This window comes from Podarcis liolepis (assembly GCF_965112155.1).
Source record: "Podarcis liolepis genome assembly, chromosome: 8".
Taxonomy (NCBI): domain Eukaryota; kingdom Metazoa; phylum Chordata; class Lepidosauria; order Squamata; family Lacertidae; genus Podarcis; species Podarcis liolepis.
Genome location: NC_139560.1, coordinates 9,864,294 through 9,875,263, shown reverse-complemented (window position 1 = coordinate 9,875,263; position 10,970 = coordinate 9,864,294). Strand labels below are relative to the sequence as shown.

At 47.7% G+C, this 10,970-nt stretch overlaps 1 protein-coding gene across 2 annotated transcripts in view; it reads right to left on the bottom strand.

The window, feature by feature from the left end:
• LOC310713220 (uncharacterized protein) overlaps positions 1–451 on the bottom strand; it is a 31,594-nt gene extending 31,143 nt beyond the window's left edge. The window contains exon 1 of one of the 2 annotated variants that reach the window (XR_014529104.1): positions 371–451. The gene's annotated coding sequence lies outside the window, so the exon portion shown is untranslated. The remainder of the gene's footprint in view (positions 1–370) is intronic. The other variant, XR_014529105.1, reaches the window with a different exon arrangement.
• Between the last annotated feature and the right edge of the window lie 10,519 nt (positions 452–10,970).

The following is a 10,970-nucleotide window of genomic DNA, read 5'->3' as shown; positions in this document are numbered from 1 at the left end:
TTGCTCTTTTTTGCAGAAGTGCCAGAAAAAAGAGGGGAGGGCAGTTTCTGACCCCATTTGGGGGGGGGACCATAGGAAATATAGGGGGCAGCCAGAAGCACCTAAGACAGTGAGGAGGGCTGGCACCTTAGGGTGCTTATCTGTGTATTTTGGTTTGGGGGGGACACACATTACATGAGGGGAACCAGAGGCTTCCCCCCTCTCCACGTCACCCCTATAAGTTCAGGGGCTCCTGAGGAGAAGCAATGAGAAAAGGGTACGGGGGGCACCTCTTCTATGCCCCCCCACAAAGCCCCCCCAAAGGTGAGGAAGGGGGCGTGGCCACGGGGAACAGCGCACCCCACTCCTCCTCCTCCCCCCCCGCCCGTACCTGCTGTGGGGGTGGGGGTGCGGGGGGGGGCTCTCGCTCTCTCCCCTCCCGCCCAATCCGCCCCCCTCCCTCCGCCGCTCCGGCCGCCGCTGCCGCCGCTTTCTCCTCGCCTTTAGTTTGACCTTTTTCCGTGCCTCAGCTTTCTCCCCGCCCTCCGGGTCTCTGACGTCAGCGCCCTAGCAACCAATCCCCGCGCCGCCTTCCCTTCCTTTCCTTCGCCCTCCCCCTTCCGCGCGCACGCTTCGCCCCGCCCCCTCCCCCCATTCCGAGCTCTCGCGCTCGCACGCCGGTGAGAGAGAGAAGGGGCGTGACGGAATGGGGGAGGGCCGTTCGGGTGAGCCCACGTGGGCGCGCGGGAGCCAATCGGAAGCGCGGGCTGGCGATAGGCGCGCTGGGACGGCCGGGGCTCCTGGTTCTGGCCGCGCAGGGGCAAGAAGAGAAGGGGGCGTGGCGTGGGAAGGGCTTCCCTGATTGGAGGAGCGGGAGATGGGAGGTGAGAGCGGGGCGGGGCTCGAGGTCCCGGGAAGGAAATAAGGAGCTCCCTGTTAGATGAATAGGATTGGATCGTTGTTTCTTCTTTCTGTCCGTGCGTGGTTTTTTTTTTGCTCTCCGATTTTGACAGTGAGGCGCGCGCTTTGCTGGAGAAGAGAAGCTGCATCTGCATGCATTTTCAGAGTAATGCAAAAAATAATAGTACTAGTCTAGATAGATGGATAGGTGCAGACATGCGTTTGCAGAGTAATGTGGAAATAATAGCACTTGCAAGAAAAGTGCACGCATGCATTTTCAGAATAGGGCAAACATAGCACTCGCAAGACAGGTGCAGGCATGCGTTTGTAGATGAATGCAAAAATACTGTAACAGTTCTTGCGAAAAGAAATTAGAAACGCATGCGCTTGCTTTGAGCTGTGCAAAACCGGCGCTGCTTGCTTGCACATTTGATGCGCGATTTGCACAGCGCTGTAAAACAGCATATCTGCGGCTTAGGCACATAGGCGCCTGCTCGTCTTGCTTAGCGCGCTGACAACACTCCCGCGTGCTTTGCAGAATGCGGAAAAGTTTGCAACATTCTCAGGGAAGTTTGGCAACTTTCTTAAGGGCGTTGAGTATGTGATGTTGCGTTAAGGTCGTCTGGTGCCTCAAGTATTGAAGCTAATTCCCGTGAGGGGTGGGGGGAGGCGGGGTATAAATAATAATTCAGTAATGCTACAGTGCTAAGCGTGCCTACCCATAAATAAATTATATTGAATTCATTGGTGCATACACTCTGGAGAGTGGGATTAGGATGGCAGCCTAAATTGGTTAAAATTAAATTCGTTGCCATGACGCATACCCTGAAGATCAAAAGCGTTATGCTCTGCCATGCTGGGATCATAGAGTTGGAAGGGATCTAAGGGTCATCTAGTCCAACCCCCAATGCAAGAATCTCAGCTAAAGCATCCATGACAGATGGTCATCCAACCTCTGGTTAAAAACCTCCCACTGAAGGGCTACACCAGGAAGGAGAGTCCACAACCCCCCAAGGGAGACTATTCCACGTTCTAACATCTCTTACTGTCAGAAAGTTTTTCTGAACATTTAGTCTGAATCTCCTTTCTTGCAACTTGAAGCCACTGGTTCAAGTTATAATAATAATATAATAATAATTTATTATTTATACCCCGCCCATCTGGCTGGGTTTCCCTAGCCACTCTGGGCGGCTTCCAACTGAATATTAAAAACAGTACAGCTTCAAACATTAAAAGCTTCCCTAAACAGGGCTGCCTTCAGATGTCTTCTAAAAGTCTAGTAGTTGTTTTTCTCTTTGACATCTGCTGGGAGGGCGTTCCACAGGGCAGGCGCCACTACCGAGAAGGCCCTCTGCCTGGTTCCCTGTAACCTTACTTCTCGCAATGAGGGAACCGCCAGAAGGCCCTCGGTGCTGGATCTCCGTGTCCGGGCTGAACGATGGGGGTGGAGACGCTCCTTCAGGTATACTGGACCGAGGCCATTTAGGGCTTTAAAGGTCAGCACCAACACTTTGAATTGTGCTCGGAAACGTACTGGGAGCCAATGCAGATCTCTCAGAACCGGTGTTATGTGGTCCCGGTCTACCGTCCAGAGTAGGATAAAGCAAACTTGCTCCGTATTCCATGTAACAGCCTTTGAGATATTTGAAGATGGCTATCATATCTCCTCTCAGTCTCCTCTTTTCCAGGCTAAACATACCCAGCTCCTTCAGCCGTTCTTCTTAAGACTTGCCTTTTCCAGACCCTTGATCATCTTGGTTGCCCTCCTCTGCACACCTTTCAGCTTGTCAATATCCTTCATACACAACAGTGAACACCAGCAGGCAATATCGCTACTGCTCCACCATTTCTGCCCATGCATTCTTCTGTTCCCTTGTGAGAACACCGGGAAAGATCTGTTATGCCAGTGTACTGCCTCAGATTTAATCACTTCACCCATGCGATTTTCTGGCAGGAGGTACTGCAAATGGATTTTTTTTCCCCTGGAATCAAATAACAGTAATGCACACTAAATAAGAGTTATATTCCATTGCTTTCCCAGAAGTGCCTTTTATGTCGTGTGAAAGGTCAACCATAATGCAGAAATTCACAGTCAGGGAAACGCCAGGACAATGGAATAAACTGCCGTGTGAATCGGCCACAGGCTGCACCTCTAGCTCAACATGTCCTGCCCAGGCTTCACCCACACTAAACCATTTTTCTGTGGATTCCACACTTGTCTCCCACTCTGGTCCTGCCCAAAGTCAAAACAGCCTTCACATCCAAAGCGGACTTTATAACTCACATGGTGGGCAGCATACATCTTTCAAAGTTGATCCTGAAGCCCATCTCTGAAGTCTACAGCTGGCAAGTGGCAAACTGCATATTCACCTACCTTTCCACAGGTCTTCCCCCTGTTCGCTTCTATAGGGCCCTGGGAGGGGGCGGGAATTAATACAGTGGGAATTTAGGTCTCGTAGGACCTGACCTTTGCTTGAATCATGCGTTGGTTTTGATCCCGTATAATTTTGACGGATTGAGGAGGATCAGTCGTTGGATAGGCCAACCTGCAAGGCACACACCCAACTTTTGCAACTCCATGCATCGTGGTTTTTTCTTTCTTCCTGGCTTCTAAATTATGCACAGTTTGTGATTTTCTCATGTAGCTTCACCTCACTCAAATCAAAGGTATGCAAATAGCTGTTTCCCTTTGGCTGCTTGCATTCATTAATAATGAAATAAACAAGCACGGTTACATGTACAAAACAAATCTTTTCCTAGTGGGGCAGGCTGCATTCTGCCTACAGTATTATTGGGACGGCTGGAGCGCATGGGTTCTGTCTTCTCCATCGCAAGAGCTATTTAGGGAGGCATCCAATTATTAATGGGAGCGATTGATTTTCCCTGAAGCAAGGAGCCCCTTGCTACGCTATTTGGCTGGCTAACCAGACCAAGTGCGTTATTTCTCCAGAATTCAAAGAGGCAAAGATGTGATTCTCAGAGGAGAAATGTGCATTTTGTATTACTCACATTAGTGGAAAGAGAAGGCTTGCCAAAAGCGGCCAGGTGAGCTTTGGAGGTTACTGAGCTCTAGGCCTAACAACAATTCTCTCCCGTTCAGTCATTCAGTCATTTGGATTTGCAAAAGAGTTTACAAGAACAAAATAAGGTTTGTTATTTATATATACGGTATATCTGACATATATATCCCACCTTTCTCCTCCAAGGAACTTAAGGTTGCGTATGTGGTTCTCCACCTTCCTCATTTAATCCCCAACAAGAACCCTGCAAAGTAGGTTAGGCTGAGAGGCAGCGACTGGGTGAAGGTCACCCCCAGCGAACTTTCTGACTGGTTGGGGATTCGAACCCAGGTCTCTCCCAAGTCCCTCTTCAAACAATCTATGACCACTACATTTTTTTGCTATAACACAGTGGTACCTCGGTTTTCGAACGTAATCCATTCCGGAAGACTGTCAAGCTCCGAAACGTTCGAAAACCGAGGTGCAAAGCCCAGCCTGCAAATTTAATAGAGAAAATTGAGAAAAAATAACATACACACTCGGTGGAAGCCGTTCAACTTCCGAAGCATGTTCAAAAACAGAAGCATTTACTTCCGGGTTTACGGCGTTCGAGTTCCGAAATGTTCGTTGACTGAGACGTTCAAAAACTGAGGTACCACTGTCTTTGCATTTTCAAATGCATGCTTTCCCTTAGTATATGCATTTCTGTACACGTGACTTGGCTTACTTGCCAGGAGAACTGCATTGCAGAATTCGGAGACCCGTGAATTTCAAAGCACGTCTCTGTTTAGGTTTGCATATTGCTTTGCAAAAGTGAATGAGGCAGATACAGTGGTGCCTCGCAAGACGAAATTAATTCGTTCCGCAAGTCTCTTCGTCTTGCGGTTTTTTCGTCTTGCGATGCACGGTTTCCCATAGGAATGCATTGAAAATCAATTAATGCGTTCCTAGGGAAACCGCCTTCAGACCAGGTCCGGGGACAGTCTGTCCCCGGACCTCTTCTGAAGGCTGGGGGGGGGGGGGACAAGGGCTTTTCTTCCCACCCCCAGCATTTTAAAAAACCCCGGGACAGCGGAGGACTTCTCCGCTGTCCGGGCGATCTTAAAATGCTGGCGGGCGGCATTTTAAAATCGCCCCGGGACAGCGGAGGACTTCTCCGCTGACCGGGGCGATTTAAAAGCCCCTGGGAAGGCAGGCAGGGGGGACAAAGACTTTCGCCCCCCGCCCGCCTTCAGAAGGTGTTCCCGCCCCGCCGCCCGGCTTCGGAGCAGCGTTCCGAAGCCCGGCGGTGGCGGGAGGAGGCGTTTCCGCCCCACCACTCGGCTTCGGAGGAGGTCCGAGGACAGTGGGGAAGACGCGCTGCACTTCCCCGCTGTCCCGGATATTTCCCTATGGGCTGTCGTCTTGCGAAGCAAGCCCATAGGGAAATTCGTCTTGCGAAGCGCCTCCAAAACGGAAAACCCTTTCATCTAGCGGGTTTTCCGTCTTGCGAGGCGTTCGTCTTGCGAGGTACCACTGTAAGCCTCATTCATGCAAACCGAAGTGCAAACATGCAAACCAAAGTGAATTTCTTGTCCATCCCTGCCTGCAAAACAACTCCCCAGAAGCATTCGATGGAGGAGCAACTAAGTTTCCACCAAGACTTGGAACACAGTGCAGAAGATCTCCCAGCCTGCCTTCCTCAACTGCAAGCCTATCATTATTGTTTATTAAACTGATGTGCCACTCTTCATCCAAGGAGCACAGGGGGGTTTACAGTATAAAAACACATAAAGACAGAACAAACAAAACAGTAACCCCCCTGCCCCCAGCACAGCTTAAAAGCCCATAGATTGTTTAATTAACCAAAGGCCTGGGGAGAAGAGGAATGTTTTCGCCTAGCACCTAAAGATATATAATGAGGGTGCCAGGCAGACCTCCCTGGGGAGAGCATTCCACAGGCAGGGAGCCATTGCAGAAAAGGCCCTTTCTCATGTTGCCGCCCTCTGGACCTCTTGCGAAGGAGGCACACGAAGATGGGTCTCAGGTGATGGTCTCAGGGTCCAGGTCAGTTCATATGGAGAGAGGAGAAGAAGAAGAGTTTGGGTTTGATATCCCGCTTTATCACTACCCGAAGGAGTCTCAAAGCGGCTAACATTCTCCTTTCCCTTCCTCCCCCACAACAAACACTCTGTGAGGTGAGTGGGGCTGAGAGACTTCAGAGAAGTGTGACTAGCCCAAGGTCACCCCGCAGCTGCATGTGGAGGAGCGGAGACGCGAACCCGGTTCACCAGATTACGAGTCTACCGTTCTTAACCACTGCACCACACTGGAGGTCCTTGAGGTATTGCAGTCCTAAGCCTACATCACTGGGGAGCAGCGCTGGGATATTCCTCCTTCCCTATATGAAAAGGATGTTTAAAATAATGTTTGTAAAAAAAACAAAACCAGAAGCTTTTCTTTTGGGAATTATAGGGATAGAACTACCTAAACTGTATAGAAACCTATTCATGTGTACAGTGGCAAGAATGTTACTCGCACAAAAGTGGAAAGAAGCAGAAGTCCCAGCATAGGAAGAATGGATACAAAAACTTATGGAATATGCAGAAATGGCGAAACTTACCGGAAGAATAAGAAATCAAGATAACAAACTTTTTATAAAAGGATGGAAACGGTTTATTGAATATTTACAGATAAATTGTAAACAGATATGAACCGGCAGGATTATTGTAATAACCTGCAGTTTCATAAGAGTATATATTTAAAGAGGATGACCAAGTGAGCTAATTAAGTTAATTTGGATATGCGGAAGATATTAAAAAATAAATTTAAGGAACCTCAGAAAGAGGGGGGAGGAAGTCAAGTTTTGAAATGTCAAAATGGTTGTAAAAACAGTGAAATGTATTAACCTGAAAAGTATAAATAAAAAATGGAAAAGAAAAAATGGGATTTTCCCTCTTCTATTATTCAGCCAAGACTCCAGACAGACTAGCAGTGCCAATCAACCTTTGACTGGCAGAAATAAGTCAAATGCAAAGTGGGGGAGGGAGATAGAATCATAGAAAATGTAGAGTTGAAAGGGACGCGGAGGGTCATTTAGCGCAACCCCCTGCAATGCAAGAATCTTTTTGCCCAGTGCGGGACTCAAACCCACAACCCTGAGATTAAGAGTCTTGCGCTCTGCCAACTGAGTGCCTGTCAAACTTTGGCACATTTGGCCTCGCAAGAAGAAAGGGGATAAGATTCTCCTGTGAGACCCAGGTCCTGCCCCCCCCCCCATTTCTTCACAATGTCTTCCTGTTGCATTAATCCTGCTTGCTTGCATGAAGCTGAAGTGGAGGTGAGACTGCATCCGATCTTCCTCAAAAATTTATTCTGATTTTGTTGGACATGCAGCAATCAGCATTCATCCTGATTTGTTTTTCCAGGATGGGGAGGGGCTGTACACCTTCCTGCTCTCCATCCATTCATCCCACACTTTTTAGTTCATTCACCTGTCGCTTCCCTAGGGCAGGGATGGGAAAGCATTTTGGTCAGTCTTATGAGGTTTAGCCTTAACAGGATTGGGCTAAATTTGATAGATGGGCAGGACCACCCACCTGATGTCGTGATGGCATCAGGCACAACGGTTTTGCCTTCATTAAACTGAGAGATAAGCTATGGTTTTCCCATTAGTGATGTATGGAAGTGAGAGCTGGACCATAAAGAAGGCTGATCGCCGAAGAATTGATGCTTTTGAATTATGGTGCTGGAGGAGACTCTTGAGAGTCCCATGGACTGCAAGAAGATCAAACCTCTCCAATCTTAAGGAAATCAGCCCTGAGTGCTCACTGGGAGGACAGATCGTGAAGCTGAGGCTCCAATACTTTGGCCACCTCATGAGAAGAGAAGACTCCCTGGAAAAGACCCTGATGCTGGGAAAGATGGAGGGCACAAGGAGAAGGGGAATACAGAGGATGAGATGGTTGGACAGTGTTCTCTAAGCTATGAGTTTGACCAAACTGCGGGAGGCAGTGGAAGACAGGAGTGCCTTGAGTGCTCTGGTCCATGGGGTCATGAAGAGTTGGACACAACTAAACAACAACAAATTGACAGATAGCTCAGTTGGTTAGAGCATGGTACTGATAACGCCAAGGTTGCAGGTTCAATCCCCGTATGGGACAGCTGCATATTCCTGCATTGCAGGAATAGATTATTCTGCTCTAAAATTCTATGATTCATTTAGCAGGGGATGCTGATGCAAACCTTCCTGAATTCCTTGCTTTGCTGTAGCAGGCTTTCCATGCAAATCCCATTCCTGTGTTGAATCCTGTTGAACTGAGCAAGATTTCACCCCCAGCTCATCAGCCGACCAGCAGAGGGTTAAATCCTGCTTCTTTGCTCGTGGAAACAGGCAAACACAGCTAATACAGGATTTAACCCCGCTCCCCTGCACCATCACATGGTATCACAAGTAACACCATCTGATTGGCAAGTGGGTGTGGTTTGGAGAAAATGCCATTGTGGGCTCTCCCAGACCCCTGGGGCAGGACTTGTTGACATGCAGAGAGCCAGGAGGCCAGCTGGCAGGCCCCAGCTGTGCCTTCTCCATCCATTGGCCCTTGCTCCGACGTAAATCAGCGACCCAGGCTTCACACCCAGGGCATGCTATCAGCAGAGAGAACTGCACACACAGAATAGGCGTGAGGCTTGTGGAAGCATACTACAGCTACAGATTTAGTAATCATAAATCAGGACAAAGAAACATGTCGGCTCTCTCTCGTGTCGTCTCAGAGAGAACAGCAAAAGCAAAAGCCATACACAAACGGAAGTTCCCAGCATACTGTGCTGGAATGTAAACAGACATGTGACACGTAACAATCCCATGTGTGTTCCTTAAGGTAGAATGGAATTCTAACAGAACTAAGTTGCAGACGGGTCGAAGGTCGCCTATCCCTGTGCTCAGGGACATATCTGCCACGGATGCTTTAGTTGAGATTCGGGCATGGCAAGTTTGGATTTGATTACCCTTGGGATCCCTTCCAACTCTGCAGTTCTATTCTAGGAGTGCCTTGATCCACTTCAGTTTTGCAGACCTAAATTTCAGGTACGCGCTTAAACCCCTGCTGTGAAATATAGATGCTCTTGATGTAACCTTCTTTTTTTCTCCACAAGAAGATCTGAGCTCATGAAGGAAAAGTTACGGGTCTCTCCCCGTGTGGTTACAGGCATTGTAAAAATGGTATTTAAATTGTCCATTTGGTTTGACAGGCCAGGAAAATATATATATATAAAAAATTAAAATCTACTAGATAAAACCTCCTGCCATTTTCAGATATATCCTAAGAAAAATAGGACTCTTGGATCATTGATATTCCACTAAAAATGAGAACGAGTGCAGAGATTTCCCCTGTTCGCTTTGGTGTCCCTTTCTGTCATTTTTGTAGAGCTGTAAGTTACTAAAGTCCTCTGTTCACGCGGTTTAGAGATAACCATCTATCAGCATGGCCATTAGGAAACTCGATTTTTATCACTGAGATTCTTTTTTTTAGAAAATAAAATAAAATAATACCTGCTTGCAGTTCACTCTTTTTCTAAAGTATTGTTCCTGGTTTTTGGGGTGGTCAGTTTGGATGATGCCCCAAGTTCCTTCCAGTTCTTGGGGTCCTGCACCCAGTGATTGTTTGAACCTAAGATGGTCAGACAAGTTTCTTTGTAAAGAGACCATGACCTTAGCTCCTCCTCAGAATGAGCTAGGTTGCAAGAGCTACACTTAAAGAAGAAGACCACCTTCTTCTTCTTCTTCTTCTTCTTCTTCTTCTTCTTCTTCTTCTTCTTCTTCTTCTTCTTCTTCTTCTCCTGCGATTACCCGTAGCCGAGTAAGACTGTCTTCCATAAACACAGTTTTAAAAGTGAGCCCATAAGTGACTGTGGAGGCCAATTCTGGATCCACACGTCCTTCCACAGTGGGGACATAGGTTTCCAGGCAGGAGCTGATCATGGTGAGGGTTTGCCAAGCGTGCCTTCCTCTTAGCACATTTCTCCCTTTCATCCTGAGTTCGAGCATCTTCAAAGCCCATGACACCTTTGGTAAAGGCTGTTCTCCAGTTGGAGCGCTCGCAGTGTTTCCCAGTTGTCGGTGTTTATACTACATTTTTAAAGATTTGCCTTGAGAGAGTCTTTAAACCTCTTTTGTTGACCACCAGAATTACGCTTTCCATTTTTAAGTTTGGAATAGAGTAGTTGCTTTGGAAGAGGATCATCAGGCATCCGCACAACACGACCAGTCCAACGAAGTTGATGTTGAAGAATCATTGCTTTGACACTGGTGATCTTTGCTTCTTCCAGTACACTGGCATTAGTGTCCCCCTGGTTAATGGGATGGGGGCATTTCCTTCACCCCTTTCTCCTAGCTGCCATGAAGGAGAACAGTAGCCAGGGGAAAATGTGTGAGTGGAAGCAGGCAGGAAGCTGGAAACACAGAAACATGCCTGCTCTGTTCTGGATCCAAAGTTGCAACTAATAGAGAAGCAATCCAATTTGGGGTGTTAACTAACAGTGTTAGAAACAGATAGGAAAGCTAGGAACTAAATGGGATCTTAAACATAGGTCATGGGTGCCACAACAGAATGTCTAGGGGTGCTATTTTATAACAAGAATACAAAACTGGAAATGAATAAACTGCAGCTAAAATCTCATATTGATTTTTCACATGGTATAGTCCACTTCTGAAGATTGAAAAAACAAAAACAAAGCCATACTTCTCCAGCCCTAATATTCTTATGTGGGTCCCTTCTCCAGTCTTCAGAGAGTGGCTGGGAGGCAGAAAAGATCCTTTCATTCTAGCAGTTGCAGTTTTAATCTGAAATCTTAGGCACGGTACTGCGCCCAAAGCTCAGAAACTGCTTGCACTAATGAAATTCCCTGTCGCAAAATGCGCCTAGATCAGGGGTCTGCAACCTTTAAGACAAAAAGAGCCACTTGGACCCGTTTCCGAAGAAAAAACAACTGGGAGCCGTAAAACCATTGCGACATTTAAAACAAATATATCTCCGGAGCCACGATCTGACAGCGGGCGGGAAGGTGATGTCTGGACGGTGCGTGACTAACGCACGCACCGCCCCCATGCGACGT